The 22172-nt window shown below is 41.9% G+C and overlaps 1 protein-coding gene across 3 annotated transcripts in view; it reads right to left on the bottom strand.

The window, feature by feature from the left end:
* Positions 1-21027, bottom strand: part of LOC125375868 (galactoside alpha-(1,2)-fucosyltransferase 1-like) — a 35887-nt gene extending 14860 nt beyond the window's left edge. The window contains exon 1 of one of the 3 annotated variants that reach the window (XM_048386781.1): positions 20801-21027. The gene's annotated coding sequence lies outside the window, so the exon portion shown is untranslated. Of the gene's footprint in view, positions 1-9033; positions 9079-18320; positions 18497-20800 lie in introns of those variants that run through there. The other 2 variants (XM_048386780.1, XM_048386782.1) reach the window with 2 other exon arrangements.
* Between the last annotated feature and the right edge of the window lie 1145 nt (positions 21028-22172).

Here is a 22172-nt window from a genome sequence, read left to right as displayed (position 1 = left end):
GCGTGAATAGAATAAGACCAAGACAAAAACATGTTCCACAATCGCGACTTTCCTCCTCCAAATATTACTAATCATCACATTTCTAACACGGCTGGACGTCGGCTTTCGGTGGCTGTTTGCCGAACGTGATATGTCGGTCTCTAACGCATTCAAACCCACGCTTCCCAAATCAACCGAAATCGGATTTGTTTAGATATTCCTAGGTTAGGCTTATTAAAACAAATTTCCTTTTTCTCATGGACAGCCCGTCCCTAATCTTAGTTTCCTATTGTTTAAGTACTGTTGGGAACCGATTCTTCAACTCAAAATTCGTTTTCTTTTTATTCCGACTTTTTTCATATCGAACCGCAGGTGGCGTGACCAAACAGATCACGTGATACATTAGATCAACTGGGTGGTCAGGCTCGCTGACTAAATCGATGCATGTCATCTTGTCCCAGATGCGTATATTGATTCGCATGATGTCAATCTCTGGATTGTCTGGTATAGACGCGATTATTTACAGGCCGTCATACCTGGAATATTGTTGGAATATGCTTGCCGTAAAAGGCGACTAACGGGATAGGGTGGTCAGACACGATTGATGCATGTCATCGATCCCAATTGCGTGGATTGATGCTCATGATATCAATCACCGGATTGCCTGGTCCAGACTCGATTACCGCCGTCATATAGCTGGAATATGGCTGAGTGCGGCGTGAAACAACAAACCAATTTCAGTCGAAACAAAAATATGTTTAAACCATTTTAACTTAACATGCATACATTAAACATCTTCACCTGAATTGTACATTGATAAGAATATGTACAATTTTACATTTTAAACCTTATAACCTTACATACATAAATAAGTTGATGAGTGTTCTCCTTTGTCCTCGATTTATTTGCCTGGTACCGGGAGCGTCAACGAACCGTGTCTGATCCCTTACCGTCTCGGGAACGCAAAGAGGAGCTTTTCTCCTAAATGTCATATTTGGAGCTCCCGGGCCGACGCGCATTCAGCCAAGTATACCAAAAATTATTAGGGTCTCTCGGATGACCGGCAGTGTCAGGATTTGAACCGGTCCGTCAGGCATGTTCTATATCGCTGTAGGGAGCTTATGAATGCGATATGTGACACACTTTTGGCAGCACGTAAACAGATACAAATTAGAATTCATCACGTCAACCCAGAGAATAATCTGTCTCGAATATATGCAGAAACAGATCCCAGAGGGAGTGAGTGAGTATGGTTTTACGCCTCTTGTAGCAATATTCCAGCAATATCACGGCGGGGGACACCGGAAAATGGGCTTCACACATTGTACCCGGAGTATAATTATCCAGATCGTCTAATTTCCTAAACCAATTAATACCCACATTGTCTAATTACTGGTCAGCCCAGATTGCTCATGATCTCAATCACTGGATTGTCTGGTCCAGACTCGACTATTTATACAGACCGCCGTCATATAGCTGGAATATTGCTGAGTGTGGCGTTAAACAACAAAGGAACGAACGTGTTAGTAAATCAATGGCTCTCAAGACTGTTGATTCAGGTCGGAAGTGGTACCCAACAACCTAAGCTGGTCGTAAGATGGCCATGCTCGTCGACTTTGTAACTTGCGTGTCATCGTACCCCGAGCGTTCTTCATCATATCAACCACTGCATGGACTTAATTATCCACAGGCCGCTGTCGTGTATCTCACACACACATAGGACCGCCTCCGTGGTCTAGTGGTAGAGCGTCCGCCCGGAGAGCGGAAGGTCCAGGGTTCGATCCCGGGCCGCGTCATACAAAAAGACGTTAAAAGATGGTACTTGTTGTTACCCTGTCTGGCGCTCGGCATTAAGGGGCTAAAACAAGGACTGGTCGGCTCGGAGTCAGTATACTGTGTCTGAGTGGGGTATTCATGTTAAACTGCGGCATGGTTTCTCAGTGAGCTAGCACTATAAATCGGCATCAGTCCGGACTAGTACAAGCAGCCACACACACACATACACGTACATGCACGTCGCTATATAAGTGCAATAATCTTGGACGCGACGTTAAACCCAATTTCACCTCACCTCACTTCACCTCACACACATATAGCCTCCAAACGTTATCTGGAACCCTGATTACGACCGGCATCGTGTCTACATCAGACAAACCTGACCTTTAGGATAGAGGTTGAGCCGAGTTGGAAGGAATATCTCAACGTTCATCGCCAGTTTTTCAGTCGCCTTGTCAAACCAAAGTAATTTTCTTGGAAATCAATCCTTTTTTCCCGCTTCCAAAAATACAGTATCCGCAACTTAAACCAGTTTTAATCAAATGGCCATGTGTTGATAGGGACAGGTACCTGATCGACCCAGACTGTGACATGATGGCGTATTTCATAGGCGTGGCATTGCCCACTTCTACGTCACATAGGTAGTCCTTGGCTAATGAAAGATCAGCCATGGGGATCTACATTCGCGCACGAACTAATCGGATAAAAGGTTTTCCAACTTAATAATTACATCAAGAGTGAATTGGCTTGAGGGACCCACCTTCTGCCGGAGGTCTGGAAGCTTTTTTGGACAGATTTTCTTTTCGCCTTTAACGCCCAATGGAATATAGTTCGCGGATAATCGAGACATATTTTTCTCTGTCGTTGACGTCTTAATTTACCAGGCTACTGATGGTATATTTGAAAGCCTATGGTGTAAGCAAGATGTGTCCGTTACGTGGGACACCCCAACAGCTGCTTCAAGACAAGCTATTCTTTTCTTTGGAATGAGCTTGGCACATGTATTTTTTATCGGTGCTTTGGAGTGAGTGATGTATGGAGTGATGTTTGATAAAGACTTAATTGTTGGCTGGGGAAGCTGGTTGTACGGAAGCCTTTTAGGGCCATTTGTTTTTTTATTTTTTTCGATACTGTTTGAAATTTCAACTTAGTGTCTTGAAATTTCAAGATAGTATCGAATTTTTTATTTTTTTTAAACAAATGGTCCTAAAAGGCTTTCGTAGAATCTCTAAATTTCAAGATTATTCACTTCAAACGTATTTTTACATCTTAGGATGTTAACTTATTATCTTGAAATTTCAACTTTGCATTTTGAAATTTCAACTTTGTATCTTGAAATTTCAACTTAATATCTTGAACTTTCAACTTCTGTATCTTGAAATTTCAACTTGATGTATTGAAATTTCAAGATAGTATCGAAAAAAATATATATATAAAAATGGCTCTAAAAGGCTTCCGTATGGTTGTCCTGAAACAGTTTATGTCCAGGTGAAAATATAATAGTACGGCTCCTACTTATAAGATCTATAAGTACTGAAAAATGTAGAGTCTCAAAGAACCACAAACACACGCATACCCTTTCAGAATTGTAAATGGTAGGTCGCCAAACAAGTTACATCTCAACACAGAGACCGCCTCCGTGGTCTAGTGGTAGAGCGTCCGCCCGGAGAGCGGAAGGTCCGTGGTTCGTTCCCCGACCGCGTCATACCAAAAGACATTAAAAGATGGTACTTGTTGTTACCCTGTCTGGCGCTCGGCATTAAGGGGCTAAAACAAGGACTGGTCGGCTCGGAGTCAGTATACTGTGTCTGAGTGGGATATTCATGTTAAACTGCGGCATGGTATCTCAGTGAGCTAGCACTATAAATCGGCATCAGTCCGGACTAGTAAAAGCAGCCACACAAACACATACACGTACATGCACGTCGCTATATAAGTGCAATAATCTTGGACGCGACGTTAAACCCCATTTCACCTCACCTCACCTCAACACAGAAATAGTTAGTGAATATATTTTTACGACGATGTAATCAAACTCCAAGCAATAAAATTGAGGCCTATAATAACCAAGTCTGGACCGGAAAAAAAACATCACTCGTCAACACGTTCATCACTTGTCATAAATAACCGGTTCGGGGAAACTCGTGCTGTAAATAAGCCCAACCGCCGACCTTCCACAACTTGATTTATTACAGAATTATTTTTATCGACGTGAAAATTGGCAACTCAGTCATCCCTGTCGCGGAGACCATTTCTCGCAGCTTCTTCCCCGTGTACCAGTCTTGGATAACATCCATGATTGGTGAGTAACGATCTCCGAGTACCGTTATCCCATGCTTGCCACAGCCGACGGAGCGACTTGCACTGGCTATACGTGAGGTTGAGGAATGGGCACCGTTGGATAGATATGGCACAAGACAGGATCTGAAGACTGCCGGCTTCGACATGCGTTATATCGGGATAAGCCCACTACTCCATCAGACAAACTACGCTCTTTCTGACATGAGTGCATTTCAACCCCTAATTTAACAATGTATCAGATATATCACGGCGTATCAGCTTGATGCTGGAGGAAAGCCGAGTTGTAGGCACTGGGGGGATGTGTGTGTTGGGGGTTGGGAGGGGTTGTCTGCAAACCAGATATTTTTAAAGCTATGAGACTAAATATGTTTTGATAAAAAGCACATTACAAGAATGTATTTTTTTGTGGCAGATCTTTTTTTCTTCAGTCTGAAGCATAATTATGTTTGTCTGAGGCTGGTTATTTTTTCGATAAAGTCCCAGCCCTTGTGGTATAAAAGAGCGAATCTATAGCTAGTACTTGAACCTTGATCAAGTTTGTCAATATTGCAGCTGTATGATCGCACCCTGAAACTGATCGAATCTGGACCAGACAATCAGGTGATAGATATTGCGAGCAACGATCCACGACGGGGGGGGGGGGGGGGGGAGATAGTCACCGAGCATGACCATTCCATTCCATTTGGCCCCCCTCTTACAACCAGAATACATTGCTGGAGACCGATTCTCACCAGGGGCTTGTATGAAATTGAATGCGCAATTTCTCAACTGTAGCCAATGCTGTGATTACCATTAATGTATATACCAAGGGGAATTTCTACATGAGGCTTATTGCATTCACACAATCCCCAGTCAATGTGTTGAATACATTACCCATTGAACAAACGATATTGAAACCGTTTCTCCATCTTACTACTGTATATCTTACAGGAAATATGTATAAAATGTATAAATATGCGTAAGATTCCTGAAAATGTCAGTATGTGTAATGTCCTTTTCACTCAGTAAATATGCAATTTCCTGAAATTTGAAGGTGAAAATTATTCATATTTTCTTAAATCATTTTAAAGGACCATGAAAATGGTGCATTGGCAATCCTGGCTGGATCACGTGTCAGAGCGTCTCAGAGCGTCTATGCGGGTCTTTCATCCATTTGTAGAACTTTCGCGGGTGGTCAGGCTCGCTGACTTGGTTGACGCATCTCATCGATCCCAAATGCGTGGATCGATGCTCATGATGTCAATCACTGGATTGATTATCCAGACTCAATTATTTACATACCGCCGCCATAAAGGTGGGATATTGCTGAGATTGGCGTAAATTTTCAAACTAAACAGTGTAGAACTGAAGATTCCGGGATAGAATAGGTCTTCAGCAAGCCATACTTGCCGTAAAAGGCGACTATGCTCGTAAAAGGCGACTATCGGGATCGGGTGCTCAGGCTCGCTGACGTGGTTGATGCATGTCATCGTATGTCAATTGCCTAGATCGATGCTCGTGATGTCAATCACTGGATTTTCTGGTCCAGACTCGAATATTTACAGACCGCAGTCATATAGCTAGAATGTTGCTGAGTGCAGCGTTAAAGAACAAACAAACAGTGTAGAACTTTTAAGTAGTACTTCAGGATATATGTATTATTTTCACAATCAATTTCAAGGGAAATGTATAATTCCTAAAATACATATTTACTAAGTGAATCGGATATTACGCTTATTTCCTGATTATACATTTTTCCTATAAATATCTACGTCTCAAACGACCTTTGCCTTATTTACCAATATTCCCGCAATATCAAAATGAGGACATACCAGCGATAGATTTCAAACCTTGGTCCTTTGTGAGGAATCGAACCCGGTCCATCGGGGTGACGTGTGAACGTTTTTACGTCTCGATTACCCCATTGCCCCATACGGTACTACAAGAATGAGTATTTCCTATACAAAATTAAGTTACACTGATAGTTATCTGATTTGAAATGGTTTAAACAATGATTTAAACTGTCTGTACTTCGCATAAATTGTCTCAATGACATTCCTCGTGATAAATTCACCAATAAATGAGTGGGGGTTTACGGCAAGATTTTCGAGGTATGTATGTTGGCCCGGTGTAGATCCCAAGTCACAATCCTGTTTTGTGGACATTCATTTAATATAAGATCGAGAGTTTGGGAAATCGATTATTTTCTAAATTCCACTTACCTACTAATTTCCTTTCACATTGGATCCGGGGCAGAACAGCTCTTCAGCAACCCATGCTTGCCGTAAAAGGCGACTATTCTTGTCGTTAAAGGCGACTAACGGGATCGAGTGGTCAGGCTCGCTGACTTGGTTGATACATGTCATCGTATTCCAAATGCGTGGATCGATGCTCGTGATATTAATCACTGGATTGTCTCGTCCAGACTCGATTATTTACAGACTGCCGTCGTATAGCTGGAATATTTCTGAGTGCGGCGTTAAACAACAAACCAACCAACCAATGACATTGATGAGAAAAGTGGTCTTTATATAGTTTGATGTCACACTGAGTACATCAATCTCACTGTGCACACATCCACAGGTGTAACAATGCCTTTGAACTTATGTTAATTACCTGTATGTAAATCATATCTCACCCGAGTGCCTTTTGATATCAGATCCATGATAATTACGGATGTCAACAGTGACAAATTGATGAATGTAACTTACTTTATGCTGTGTCGGGCCGCCAATACATTTTCCACTAGCGATTCCCCAGTATCACAAATGTACAGTCAGCGTTTTCCCGTCGTGTCATCGGTAAGCTTTACACGTGCACCTTTACTTCATCTGAATTATAATTGCCGTGCTGCGGAGGAATGTTTGGAGATCTGCCCAACATGCTCGATAATGACATGAATAATCATGTGCAAAAAAAGCTACTACATTCAAAGCCTCAGTAAAGCTTTCAAAAAGTTTTATGGTAGACATGGGGAGGACATTTCCAAATTTGACGCATCAGTGGCAAAAATGATGTCCGATTTTTATTATTTTGACTTGTACCATATGTTCCCGTGTTTTTTTCAGGTGAACATTGACTTGCCTTTGCAAGTGTTTGTGACGAGTGCCACCGGTAGGGCAGCATAAGCTCACTTTTTTGCGAACACTTAATATGTTATTATTTGATGGTGATTCACAACACATGCTCATGATAAAGTCGGAATCGTTATCAGGTTTGTTGTTATATTAAAATGTAAATTATTCATCTAATTCGTCAAGCAGAAACAAAACCAATCGTCAAATTGAAGTATCAAAACGACGCAATGACCTGTCACTACCCCACATGCATGGCCCTTTTTGCACACATCAATTATTAGGACATGGCAGGACTGTTTTTGTTATCAGTATGCAAACATACATTCACGACATATAAGAGTGACGCTCGCTGTTCGCTTAAGGAAAGAGGCAGAATGAGTGAGTGTGTTGCAGCTGTCGGCTATAAGGAGGCAGAATGAGTGAGTGTGTGTGTCGCAGCAGTCAGCTATTAGGAGGCAGTATGAGTGAGTGTGTGTCGCAGCTGTCGGCTATAAGGAGGCAGAATGAGTGAGTGTGTGTCGCAGCTGTCGGCTATAAGGAGGCAGAATGAGTGAGTGTGTGTCGCAGCTGTTGGCTATAAGGAGGCAGAATGAGTGAGTGTTTGTCGCAGCTGTCGGCAATAAGGAGGCAGAATGAGTGAGTGTGTGTCGGAGCTGTCGGCTATAAGGAGGCAGAATGAGTGAGTGTGTGCCGTAGCTGTCGGCTATAAGGAGGAGGCAGAATGAGTGAATGTATGTCGTAGCTGTCGGCTATAAGGAGGCAGAATGAGTGAGTGTGTGTCGCAGCTGTCGGCTATAAGGAGGCAGAATGAGTGAGTGTGTGCCGTAGCTGTCGGCTATAAGGAGGAGGCAGAATGAGTGAGTGTGTGTCGCAGCTGTCGGCTATAAGGAGGTGAGGTGAGGTGAAATGGGGTTTAACTTCGTGTCCAAGATTATTGCACTTATATAGCGACGTGCATGTACGTGTGTGTGTTTGTGTGGCTGCTTGTACTAGTCCGGACTGATGCCGATTTATAGTGCTAGCTCACTGAGATACCATGCCGCAGTTTAACATGAATACCCCACTCAGACACAGTATACTGACTCCGAGCCGACCAGTCCTTGTTTTAGCCCCTTAATGCCGAGCGCCAGACAGGGTAACAACAAGTACCATCTTTTAACGTCTTTTGGTATGACGCGGCCGGGGATCGAACCCCGGACCTTCCGCTCTCCGGGCGGACGCTCTACCACTAGACCACGGAGGCGGTCAGCTATAAGGAGCCAGAATGAGTGAGTGTGTCGCAGCTGTCGGCTACAAGGAGGAGGCAGAATGAGTGAGGTAGTGTCGCAGCTGTCGGCTACAAGGAGGAGGCAGAATGAGTGAGGGAGTGTCGCAGCTGTCGGCTATAAGGAGCAGGCAGAAATAGTGAGTGTGTGTCGCAGCTGTCGGCTATAAGGAGGCAGAATGAGTGAGTGTGTGTCGCAGCTGTCGGCTATAAAGAGGAGGCAGAATGAGTGAGTGAGTGTGTGTCGCAGCTGTCGGCTATAAGGAGGCAGAATGAGTGAGTGTGTGTCGCAGCTGTCCCCCCCCCCCCCCCCCCCCCCCCCCCTCCATACACACACACCAATTTGCTGTTCCAAAGTTATGTCATAAATCTATCGCTGGTATGTCCTCATCTTCATATTCCGGGAATATTTGTAAATAAGGCAATATATGCGTAATATCCGATTCAATTCGTAAATATGTATTTCAGGAATTATACATTTCCCTTGAAATTGATGGTGAAAAAAATACATATGTCCTGACGTACTACTTAAAGGTTCTACACTGGTTGGTCAGCAATAGTCCAGCTATATGACAGCGGTCTGTAAATAATCAGCAAGTCTGAACCTATTATATCTTATAATCCAAGTCAATTTCTAAAATCATTTTGAAGACTTACCTTCTCAGTCAACCTGGAACCAAATCCAATTCGCAAGAGATGGAGACACTAGCTACAGTTTGGAACACTATACAAGTCCGTTGTCATGACAACGACATCCACAAAGCTACTGTGACAATACTTTCACTCCGAACACGTGTGCCATGTATCCACGATAATTCCAGTCATGTTAACAGAATGAGTATCGGCAAGTATATCAACAGAACATCTATATTTACGATAAATAGTCTATCGATCCCAAACCACTAACAACAATTAGTTTCACTCGTCAGGCATACGCTCTTAAACCATAGTCAGGAATGGTCTAATGAAAAATGTACGACAGTCATGACGATTAAGCTAATTGTGTATTACCTTTAGTATTTACGGTACAGGAGGATGAAGATAGTTATCCATTGTCAAGCCGTGAAAAACTGCGCAAATATATTTAGTTTCCTGAAGCCTCCTGTTTTATTTGCAATGAACGTTTGGAGTCGTGTCAATGTCAATCGATTTCAAACAATGGAGATAAACGGTGCGAGACGCTTAAAAAATACACGTAGAGACATTGTGTTTATTTCTTTGTTTGTTTGTTTGTTGTTTAACGCCGCACTCAGTAATATTCCAGCTATGTGACGGCGGTCTGAAAATAATCGAGTCTGGACAAGACAATCCTGTGATTGACATCATGAGCATCGATCCACGAAATAGGGATACGATGACTCCCCGATCCCGTTAGTCGCCTCTTACGACAAGCATGCGTTGCTAAGGACCTATTCTACCCCGGATCTAGAAACATTGAGAGTGAAGTCGTGTGTTTGTTCTTGTTTGTTCATGTGACGATGTTCCGTGGGGATTCTGGGTAATAATAAAGGTTCCTAGCAACATGTGCTGTGCGACTACTTGGATCGCCTGTCAGGTTTGTTGTTTAATTGGATCGCCTGTCAGGTTTGTTGTTTAATTGGATCGCCTGTCAGGTTTGTTGTTTAATTGGATCGCCTGTCAGGTTTGTTGTTTAATTGGATCGCCTGTCAGGTTTGTTGTTTAATTGGATCGCCTGTCAGGTTTGTTGTTTAATTGGATCGCCTGTCAGGTTTGTTGTTTAATTGGATCACCTGACTTGTTTAATTGGATCGCCTGTCAGGTTTGTTGTTTAATTGGATCGCCTGTCAGGTTTGTTGTTTAATTGGATCGCCTGTCAGGTTTGTTGTTTAATTGGATCGCCTGTCAGGTTTGTTGTTTAATTGGATCGCCTGTCAGGTTTGTTGTTTAATTGGATCGCCTGTCAGGTTTGTTGTTTAATTGGATCGCCTGTCAGGTTTGTTGTTTAATTGGATCGCCTGTCAGGTTTGGTGACTTGGTTGATTGCATGTCATGATAGCGATATTGATTGTTCCGAATATCAATCACTGGATTGTCTGGTCCAAATTCCAAGATTTACAGGCCGCCGTCACATAGCTGAAATACTGCTAAGAGTTGCGTTAAACAACAAACAAACCAAAAATCATGTGACACCTTCAGGTCATGTGACCGCCTGTTTAGGAGCAGTTAAAATCAATATGTATGTCTCCGAAGTATTGATACACCACATGCCAAGACGAATCCATGGGCCTGATATCAGAGTTTTCGAAAATAGGGTGCGTAAGTCCCACTTCCTTCAAAGTATGTTTCATTTTCCTGGATTTTAATCGTATAATATTTGTTGTTTTTAAAATACTTTGGCTTAAAATGTCTAACAATCACCAGTAGCCAGAGGGATGGTGTAAATCCTGCTGGGGTACCATGCAGGCAGCAGATGTACCGTAAGTCCCCATGGTCACTAGTATGGTGACCTAACTTTGGTTCCTGGTGATCTCCAGCCCAATTTTATAATGTATTGTTGAGAATAGTCACTTTTTTATGGTAACATACTAGTTTTAAATCTATATCTGTGATAGTCTAGTGATTTTAATGTCCTTTGTCAACAGATTTTATAGTCCATATTTATATATTATTTCTGTACAACTTGATTTAGTCACGATATGGCTGAAATACTCCCGACGTGACTGTAAATCTTAACTCACTCACTCTAAAATAAAATACCATTTTGCGGAGACGTTGTATACAAATGGGTTCCAGAATTAAAACGGGAGGTGTTATTATTCCTTAAGTTTTATTTGTTTGTTGTTAACGCCGCACTCAGTAATATTCAAGCCATATGACGGCGGTCTGTAAATAATCGAATCTGGACCAGACAATCCAGTGATTGACATCATACGCACTGACATCGGCAATGAAATATGATCTTGAACTGACAAAAATCGTGAAGGGATTAAGGAGCACTTGCGTCTGGGTTTACAATCACACACACACACACAAACTTTTCTTTATCGGACACAAACTTTTGAAGTACTCTCTTATGTCATCCTACAGCAAAATAAACATTTACCGCCCATTTCTATTGTAAAACATCCTTTCTAACAAAACATAGTTACCGATAACCTTACAATATCATGGCACAGATAAAAGATGTGAAATGCATTCTGCTAATTAGTTTAAATATTGATTTGGCAGGCGAGTTGTCGTCCTTTTTTATTAACACGCACTATTAGAGTTTCAGCTGTCTCATGGCAAGCAGGAAGACAGTGCGGTTTCCAACAGCGCTAATACAAACTTGCAGCCAGAATGCGCACTTCACGGCAGATGACCTTTGCTACGCATGCGCAAATCTGTACCGGAACGGACTATTTTCGCATTGACGCTATCATCCCGTTCAACAAAAAGAAAATAGAACTTTTATTTCCGTAACCATTTTTCATCCAGCCGTAAATAACACTTTAACAGCTTATTTATATGATCAAAATAAAAGTTAATACATTCAGCGGGCTGCGCAGCGAACACTCATTGGAAGCTCCGTGCGTAGGAATATGTTCTGGACGTGATCGGCAGCATTTGTGACCAACTCGTGTTATTCCGGGACAAGCCGAATAGCGACTCGTGCCCCTCTCATGGCCATTTTTGCGACCGGGTTCCGTCTTAGCGCAAACGGGCATACCTAAAACAATTGTCAACTCGTTGCGTAATGGTTCACATATATTTCCCCATATATTATATATATTTCAGATGCAATTAAAAGCACATCGGGACATGCGGAATTATACAGTATGACTGAACACATTTAACTGTGCCTTTGGTATATTGTAAGAAGCAAGACATATGTAAAATCAAAAAATATTTCTGACGAAGAACTTGAAATCATTCGCGCATTGTGATTGGTTTGTCGTATTTTCGCACATAACATTCATCGATAGGGGGACGAGCCTTCTTGCAGGCTACGGAAAGGGGCGAGTGGTGACGAATGCGAACACTCCTTTTGAGCTCCGTGCGTAGGAATATGTTCTGGACGTGATCGGCAGTCATGACAGGTCACAAGCGGAATTTGTTTTTTTACAGTGAACGCACCCTAGCGGTATCCAGAGGCACACCTCACCAAGATATGCTAAAATGTATCAACATCGTACCCCGAGATTCATCTATCAGATGAAGGCTAGGCCTGCTTTATCAAAATAGATCCAGGGCATAAACTTAAACCTATTATATCGGGGGATTCGCGCCTCAAGTTGCAACAGTGTGCAATGAGTCGATAGCGCACCCGACACGCACCGTGACGCCTATATATACTCTCTCTGTTAATGATTAGATTACACGGACTGTCAGGACTTTCTTAATAAATTAATGATCGTATAGCAAGAGCAGGTTGGAATTCCCTGTAGGCACACCTGTGCAGCTAATTAGTCGTGCGACGTGAAGCACTCACCACACCTGGTGTATATCTATTAATTAACCTAATGGTTGGTTGGTTGGTTGGTTGGTTGTTTAACGCCGCACTCAGCAATATTCCAGCTATATGACGGCGGTCTGTTAATAATCGAGTCTGGACCAGACAATCCAGTGTTTAATATCATGAGCATCGATTTAACCTAATGTCGGGTGGGTTTTTTTCTTTTCATTTCTTTGAGTGTGTGTGTGTGGGTGTGTGTGTGTGAGTGTGTGTGTGAGTGTGTGTGTGTGTGATTGTGTGTGTGTGAGTGTGTGTCAGTGTGTGTGTGTGTGTGTGTGTGTGTGTGTGTGTGTGTGTGTGTGTGTGTGTGTGTGTGTGAGTGAGTGTGTGGTGTGTGTGTGTGTGGTGTGAGTGTGTGTGTGTGTGTGTGTGTGTGTGTGTTGGGGGAGGGAGTGTTTTTATTTCATTTTAGTTTTGGTGTGGGGAGATATTTTGAGGTTTTTTTCATGGCTTTTCAATGAGTATTTACTCTGCGTGTGTAAAACATAAGGCAAATGTATTTACGTTCATTATATTATTTTATTATTACTCTGATTTTAAAACTCGCTCACTTTAAATCTAATGGGGTGGCATGGTGGTTCAAGCGTTCGCTCGTAACTCCCGGGTTCGATTGCCAAAGCGGATACAATATCGGGAGCCCTTGTCAAGTGTACCCCGCCTTGCTAGAATACTGCTAAAAGCAGCCTAATACTCAGAATTCAATATTTTAAACTCATTTTTTAGATTTACTACGGCAAGCCGATGCAAGCGGCCCCCTGCATCTGACTTGCATTTCACAATGTATTATGTATGACTTGAGCTGATAGGCAGCGTTGTAGAACGCAGCAACCAATTACTTTAAAAGTCTGAGGCCGGTATCAAAAGCTGACACGGATATCAATACTAATAGCAATATGCATCCACGTCACAGGTCACGTCGTAAACATCGTCGTAAGTCACGGGAAGGATGCAGCTGCTGCATGGGAATAACGCGGGCACTTTAGTGGGATTATTGGATTATCGTCGAACGCTGGGATTAATTATACATGGACGCAACATGTCGCCCACATCTTACACGTCACCCACCAACAATGTTTATTTTATTCGAACCCTTAAAAGCATCTTACTTGTTAATGAAGTTACCAACTAGCATCCACTTAACTGTTGACAAAAGACTTTCCAAATTTACCATTGCCGGACAGAATGTCGGAAACTCTTCTATTTTAGAAGACCGCCTCCGTGGTTTTGTGGTAGAGCGTCCGCCCGGAGAGCGGAAGGTCCGGGGTTCGATCCCCGGCCGCGTCCCACCAAAAGACGTTAAAAGATGGTACTTGTTGTTACCCTGTCTGGCACTCGGCATTAAGGGGCTAAAACAAGGACTGGTCGGCTCGGAGTCAGTATACTGTGTGGGGTATTCATGTTAAACTGCGGCATGGTATCTCAGTGAGCTAGCACTATAAATCGGCATCAGTCCGGACTAGTACAAGCAGCCACACAAAACACATACACGTACATGCACGTCGCTATATAAGTGCAATAATCTTGGACGCGACGTTAAACCCAATTTCACCTCACCTCTATTTTAGATGAGTATTACTTTTTTTAAATGCCAGGTTTAATTGCAGAATGAAATAAGTTTCTGTAAAAATGTTTTCACGACCAAACTTCCACAAGATGAAACGAATACACGATAGTGAAAAAATCAAAGACATAAATCAGTATGCAGGAATCATATTGCAATATAATAATTAAAGAATAACTGTTATATATTACTGACATATTAGAGACCGATTGTGACACATATTGACATCGCATTTTACCTCCAGGCGCATATAGAGTTGTGTTTGGCGAGACAATCAATGTAGATAACGTATACAAATCGCATGATGATCAACCGTTTGGCGCCCATGGCATCGGTCAACAATCACTATTTACAAAGGACGCACAAATACGAATGTGTTCATCTTGTTGTTATATGAGGGAGGATTTCCTACGCCAGATTTGATCTTTTCAAATATCATTTATTGGACGAGGTTTCATATGATCTGCGTAATTTACAAATAAAAATGCAAACCTTATATAAACCGTGATGAAAGTTATCAAATTCAAGATTTCTTTTCAAAATATGCATGTTTTTTGGATTCATAGCAATGATCTATAATGGTATGACTAATATGTGTGGAAAATGCTGATGTTTAAAGGGTAAAGGGGAGCGGGGGCGTTTTATTATATTTGAACATGACAAAGAATTTGACTCAGATAACTTTGTAAAATATATGTAAATGCTTTAAGCATATATGTAAACTGTGCTTAGTAAGAATGCAGAAGCTCGGAAAAGTTTCCTTAAGATCCTCTCGCCTCTTTTAGCATTATGGTTTAAACAATATTTAAATTTTCAGCAAAATGGATTAGTCAACAGACGCAATGCCTATTTAACAACGTCTCCGACACAAAACTATTTATATAATATATCACAAGACACAGTGGATGATAAAAGGTTCGACATCAAATATATATTAAAGTACAACAAATGTTTAACATTCTTTGAAGGCTTTTAAAGTGTTTTGTTAGGGTAAAATATTCAAGAACGGATTCGATTAGTCTAATATTAGTTTCAGATGACAGAGTTATATTTCCAAACAACACGGTTTTAATTCAATAACTTTTTTAAAAAAAGAAACAATTTGATCGAATATCCGTATATCTTTGCATTGAAATGAATAATAAGGATTACTAATGAGACCCGTGAAGATTCGGGGTAGAAAAGGTCTTCAGCAACCGATGCTTGCAGTAAAATGTGACTAAGCTTGTCGTAGGAGGCGACTAACGGGATCGGGTGGTCAGGCTCGCTGACTTGGTTGATGCATGTCATCGTATCCCAATTGCGTGGATCAATGCTAATGCTATCAACCACTGGATTATCTGGTCCAGACTGGATTATTTACATACCGCCGTCATATAGCTGGAATATTGCTGAGTGCGGCGTTAAACAACAAACAAACAAACAAACAAATTGTAATAATGACCACAACTACACTTAGGATCAGTAACAACAAAACGGCCAAACTTGTGTCCAACTAGGTCACTACAATTGAGTCTCTTTCTACAGTGGATGATTTGATTTTTTCTAGTACCATAACATTGATATAAAGGGTTACATTGCTGATAAAAAAAATAGTTTAGCCGTATGTATACATGTGTACTTCGGAAGCCTTTTAGGGCCATTTGTTTTTTTAATTCTTTTCGACACTATCCTGAAATGTCAAGATACTTAGTTGAAATTTCAAGATACTATCTTGAAATTTAAAGATATTAAGTTGAAATTTCAAGATACTGAGTTGAAATTTCAAGATAATAAGTTAACATCCTAAGATGTATAAATATGTTTGAAGTGAATAATCTTGAAATTTCAAGATCCTATGGACGCCTTTAAGGGCCATTTGTTTTCTAATTTTTTTCGATACTATCTTGAAATTTCAAGATAATAAGTTGATTGTATCTTGAAATTTCAACTTCTATATCTTGAAATTTCAACTTAGTATCTTGAAATTTTAAGATAGTTTCTTGAAATTTCAACTTAGTATCTTGCAAGTTCAACTTAGTAACTTAGTATCTTGAAATTTCAAGATAGTATCGAAAAATAATGAAAAAAACAAATGGCCCTAAAAGGCTTCCGTAGTGTACTTAATTATGTCAGAAGTCCATGATTTGGTAGGGTAAAGGTTAATTCACGGGCCTGGTGAGGAGGTTATCGGGATGTGTTTTATGATAATCTATTGACACAAGCTGATGTTCATGGGAGATGTACACTGTACCGTACAATCATATGGCAAAAAAAGATGTTGGGAAACAGACTGGTTCATAATTTGTAAGGATAAGATTTATGGATGAACAACTTCTTTATTACAATAAGGAGCGACGTTTCGGTGTAGGTTCTAAAAACACAGCAAAAAGAGTGTAAGTTTCCGTTATCCGGATCCGCATTTTGCATTTTGTTCACTTAAGTGTGAAACACATAAAAAATTATCTGAAAATTACCAAGAAATTTGAAGGTTGCTGAAGGTATCTGGAAGGTTTCCGGATAACGGAAACCTACACTTTTGTTGCTGTGCAAGTTAGTGATGCACCACACGCTCTCATCACATTCATCAGTCTGCCCGTAAGGGTGTTAGAACCTACACTGAAACGTCGCTCCTAATTGTAATAAAGAAGTTGTTCATCCATAAAACCTATCCTTACTTAGTACTCCAACTTCTAATTGCCTCTCAAAGAAGTGGTTCATAATTTTTTTTCACTTAAAATTGGAAAAAAAGAACATTTTCACTCATTCAGCCATCCATAATGTCGACAGTCCAAAACGTACAAATGTTACAAGTTGTAACATATAACGCTTAAATTGTATCCAAGACGATTAGTCAAATGACGTCTCTATTCGAGGACTTATCTAAAGCGTCCGATTCCGTTAATATAATTAAACACTGGAAGCTGTGAAGGTAATATCTACTAATTTTATCACAGGTAAAAGTCATGGAAGAGATATCGTTGTCTGTAAACTGCCAGTATATACTAGTACAATGTTTTTACACGTGATGTCAACAAAAACATTTGTAGGAAAACTTACTTGAAGATTAGTAGCTAAAAAAACCTGGTGTATATACAGTGTGTTGCATAACGCCACAATCGGCAATATCTCGCCTATACAAGGACTGTAAATAATCGCGTCTAGACCAGACAGTCCAGTGACTGGCATCATAAGCATGCATCAGCAATCTGAGAACCGATCTCACGTGTCGCCTCTTACTTCAAGAAGGGTTGCTGAAGAAAATTTCTAACCCGGATCTTCACGGGGGCACAGAGGGACATTCATTATCTGAGACTGATATTATGAGCAACCATTTACTTTGTCGGGGTAGGACGAGACGGCATGTAAATAATTAAGTCTGGATAAGACAATCCAGTAATTGATATTATGAGCAACGGTCCAATCGGTCGGGGTACGATGACATACAATCAACCAAGTCTGACCGCTGATTCATTAAGTCTCCTTTTGTGACACACAAAGCTGGTTGGGACCTATTCGACCCCGAAATTCCAACGGATACGACGAAGCCGTTGCTAGTTATGCTGCAATCGACACTGGTTTACAGACACGCTAGCCAGACTGCTTCGAATGAATGTGACAATGGTGCCAATCTCATCTGACACGTGAGCGGGATTTCCTTCACTGGAGGCTGCTTCTCCGATGGACATTGACAACGAGTCCAAACAGTGTACAAAGAATTAGACTGAAATTGACAAGCACGTAACGACGATGTGGATTAACGCGACACGAGAAGTGTAACAGGCCATGACATACTGGCATCAGCGTCGGAATCGGCTAGACCTGTTCTAGCAGAACGTGCCTCTTTGGAACAATAACAACAACCAATCGATACCGCTCATCAGCGGGATACAGCCGCTCCAGGCTCCAAAGGATTCATGATGAATTATGAAACAATCGTTAACTTACCGTATCATATGTCACAAAGTCTACATCGGGCCTGGTCTCCGTGAACAACCTCTGTCCACAAACGCCTTTCAAGAATGACCACAAATCTCCCAAATCCCGACTTCCCTGGAAGTGAGATCGTTGCTAGGCAACGCATGGAAAGCTCGGTAAGAGAGCGAGGCAGCGTCGCGCTGTGTGCTCTTCAGTGAGTCGGTGCATACGAATAAGGTCAATAAAACCGTATTATTCGTTTCTCGTTCGATTTGATGGGCTGTAGGATACAGTGATTGTGGACGTGATGGCAGGTGTGTCTCTAAAGTGATTTATCGCGCCGTTACTTGTCGTGATTCGAAGGGCCGTTATCGATTTATCGGATTCAATCATGAGGACGATGTAGACACGGTTTTAGACAAGGCGAACATGGCATTACACGCTCCAATGACTCAAAGAGGGTTCTACATGAGCTTCCTGTGTGTACGGTGTGTACGGACCGATGTGCGTGTCAGACGAAACAGATTTTATAATTGTTCACCGATGAGGAATTCAATTATTAACCACATAGCCTTTTCTGTGAGGGAAACTTAAAGAGAGTGGATTATTGTTTGTTGTTTATTTGCGTTGTTTGATTTTGGTTTTTTCTTTGTACTATTTTACCCTACGTGGTCAGGTGAATTAGAGACCATATACCGATATATGCTGTGAGTGTATAGGACCCGTGAAGATTCCGGGGTAGTATAGGTCTTCAGCAACCTATGCTTGCCGTAAAAGGTGACTGTGCTTGTCGTAAAAGGCGACTAACGGGATCAGGTGGTCAGGCTCGCTGACTTGGTTGATGCATGTCATCGATCCCAATTGCGTGGATCGATGCTCATGATATTAATCACTGGATTGTCTGGCCCAGATTCGATTATTTTCAGACCGCCGTCATACAGCTGGAATATTGCTGAGTGCGGCGTTAAACAACAAACAAACAAACACATCTGAGTGTATAGAGCTTCTGCAAGGAGAGCAGAACGTCGATGGTTCGAGGCCCTGGCCGCGTTAAAGGATGGTAATTGTTGTTACCCTGCCTGGTGCTCGGCATAAAGGGGATACAACTAGGACCGGTGGGCTAGGAGTCAGTGTGCTGTGTCTGAGTTCTACCTTATTTCGCAGGCTATGCCATTCGTAGGGTGCAGATTCCAATGGATACAAGTCATGACTTCTGACCCGCCTGTTCATAATTCCAGCTGCACGAGGCGTGGTTAAATGAGGACGCATGGTCCATTACAAACACGTGTACTTTTATGGATTTTTACTTATTTAAAAGATAAGTAAAAAATAAAGTTCCTTCTCAGTAATGAAACCAGTCACGAGAAACGTGTATATGTTTAACTGGCCTCACGTTGTGCAACAGCTGAACAATTAAAAATGCCAGAACTATCGTCAACACAGAAACATTGTGCAGACAACCCAGGAGGCAACAGCGCCCGATATCACACAAATACTTGCAAGGGTCTCTCAAATTGGCAGATTGTCTAGCAGCATGTTTGCCATAACAGATTGGAAAGGTTTTTATGGGGCCAATAGTGTTATATCCTCCATCAAAGGATTTTCTCAAACACGGTGTGGCGTTTTGTGAAACGGAACACAAACTCAAGTATTATCATTGGAAAGAAGATGCGCGGACAACAAGATCTTGTTTTTAATTCGTGTACGTTTATTTCTTGATTACTCTCAATAACTTGCATAAAAGGTTTATATTTAAATGTTCTGCATTAAGGATTGAAAACATCTAGTTGAACGATTATGTGGGGAAAACTTCATTCAGCCGTACACAGTATCAATCCGCAATTATATAACTCTATCTTCTATGGGGGCGGTCGGGTAGCCTAGTGGTTAAAGCGTTCGCTCGTCACGCCGAAGACCCGGGTTCGATTCCCGACATGGGTACAATGTGTGAAGCCCATTTCTGGTGTCCCCCGCCGTGATATTGCTGGAATATTGCTTAAAGCGGCGTAAAACCATACTCACTCACTCACTCACTATCTTCTACGTGTACTTGTGGGAACACGCACCAACCACTCGCCAAGCCGACAGCCCATGAACCAGGCGAAAGATATGCAAAGTAATACATCACACAGAATAAAATGTAATTTTGTTTGTTTGTTTGTTTGTTTGTTTGTTTGTTGTGTAACGCCGCACGCAGCGATATTCCAGCTATATGACGGCGGTCTGAAAATTAATCGAGTCTGGACCAGACAATCCTATCATTGACATCATGAGCATCGATCCACGCAATTGGTCAACGATGACATGCACCAACCAAATCAGCGAGCCTGCCCACCCGATCCCGTTAGTTGCCTCTTACGACAAGCACAGTCGCCTTTTATGACAAGCATGGGTTGCTGAAGACCCACTCCACCCCGGGTCTTCACCGGTCTAATAATAATTAATAACAGCGACCACAGTCATTGTAGATGTAGACATCGAGAATTATATATCATTTAACAAATACTCACCTTTGAACATTTGATTCTCTTTGTTACGACACTGGCCGGGTACCGCCTGGAGAAAAACGGGTAAGGCGACAAGCTAGACAGCTGCTACCACTTGCAACATGGCTTCGGAGTGTAGAGGAATAGCACAGTCGTTATTAGCAGTCAGACAATTAAATATTTGGAAACAGTTCTGTGCACAGCCTGTGAATGTCAACCTGGTACGCTTTTAGAAACAAAACAACAAGAGCATGTGTATAAGAGAGTGTCTGGCCGATATAACTATCATCACTCTGATTGGTCTATCGCGTTTCTCTCAAAACGCTTGTGGAAGATGCTTCCCGTAGGCTGAAGAAAGATGCGAGCGGTGACTAACGGTTACATGCGGACCTCGATGACAGCAGACAGCTACATCACCTTCTCTCACAGTACCTCCTGGCATTATCGTCGCTGACTAACATCAGAGGACTTCAAAGTAAGCTCTCTAATTAAATGTAGAATCTATCAATGACGACGACACGACAGCACACATTTAGTATTGATTTCTTTGTACCTTCAAAGTTCAGGAATGTATCTTTTTCTCGGAAAATGATTGCGATAGGTTGTACTTTGTCTAGTTAATCACCTTCCATCATTCTGCAATACCAGTACTAGTCCACACCATCCTGCCGCCCACCAGCTTCGTCAAACCACCTACACACTTCGTCAAACCACCAACACACTCCACACAACCGCCACCCAGCTCCATCGCACCACCAAGCCACTCCATCAAACCACCAACCCACTCTATCAAACAGCAAACCCACTCTATCAAAACACCATCTTACTCCATCAAACCACCAACCAACTCCATCAAACCACCAACCCACTTCATCAAACCACCAACCCACTTCATCAAACCACCAACCCAATTCCATCAAACCACACACGCATTCCATCAAACCACAAACCAACTCCAGCAAACCACCAACCAGCTTCATCAAACTATCCATCGGCTCCATCAAACCACCAACCCACTCCAACAAACTACCAACCCACTTAGTCAAACCACAAACCCACTCTATCAAAACACCATCTCACTCCATCAAACCAACCAACTCCATCAAACCACCAAACCACTTCATCAAAATACAAACACACTCAACAAACCACAAACACACTTTTCATCAAGCAATCCATCCGCTCCACCAAACCACCAACCGACCCCATCGAACCACCCACCCACTTCATCAAAACACCAACCCACTTCATCAAACCACCAACCAACTTCATCAAACCACCAACCCACTCTATCAAACCACCAACTCACTTCATCAAAGCACCAACCCACTTCATCAAACCACCAACCCACTTCATCAAACCACGAAACCACATCATCAAACCACCCATCCGCTCC

The sequence above is a fragment of the Haliotis rufescens genome, unplaced genomic scaffold (assembly GCF_023055435.1).
Source record: "Haliotis rufescens isolate VD_foot unplaced genomic scaffold, xgHalRufe1.0.p SCAF_60, whole genome shotgun sequence".
NCBI classification, from domain to species: Eukaryota; Metazoa; Mollusca; class Gastropoda; order Lepetellida; family Haliotidae; genus Haliotis; species Haliotis rufescens.
Note: the sequence above shows the minus strand (reverse complement) of the source record. Positions and strands in the feature narration are given on the sequence as shown.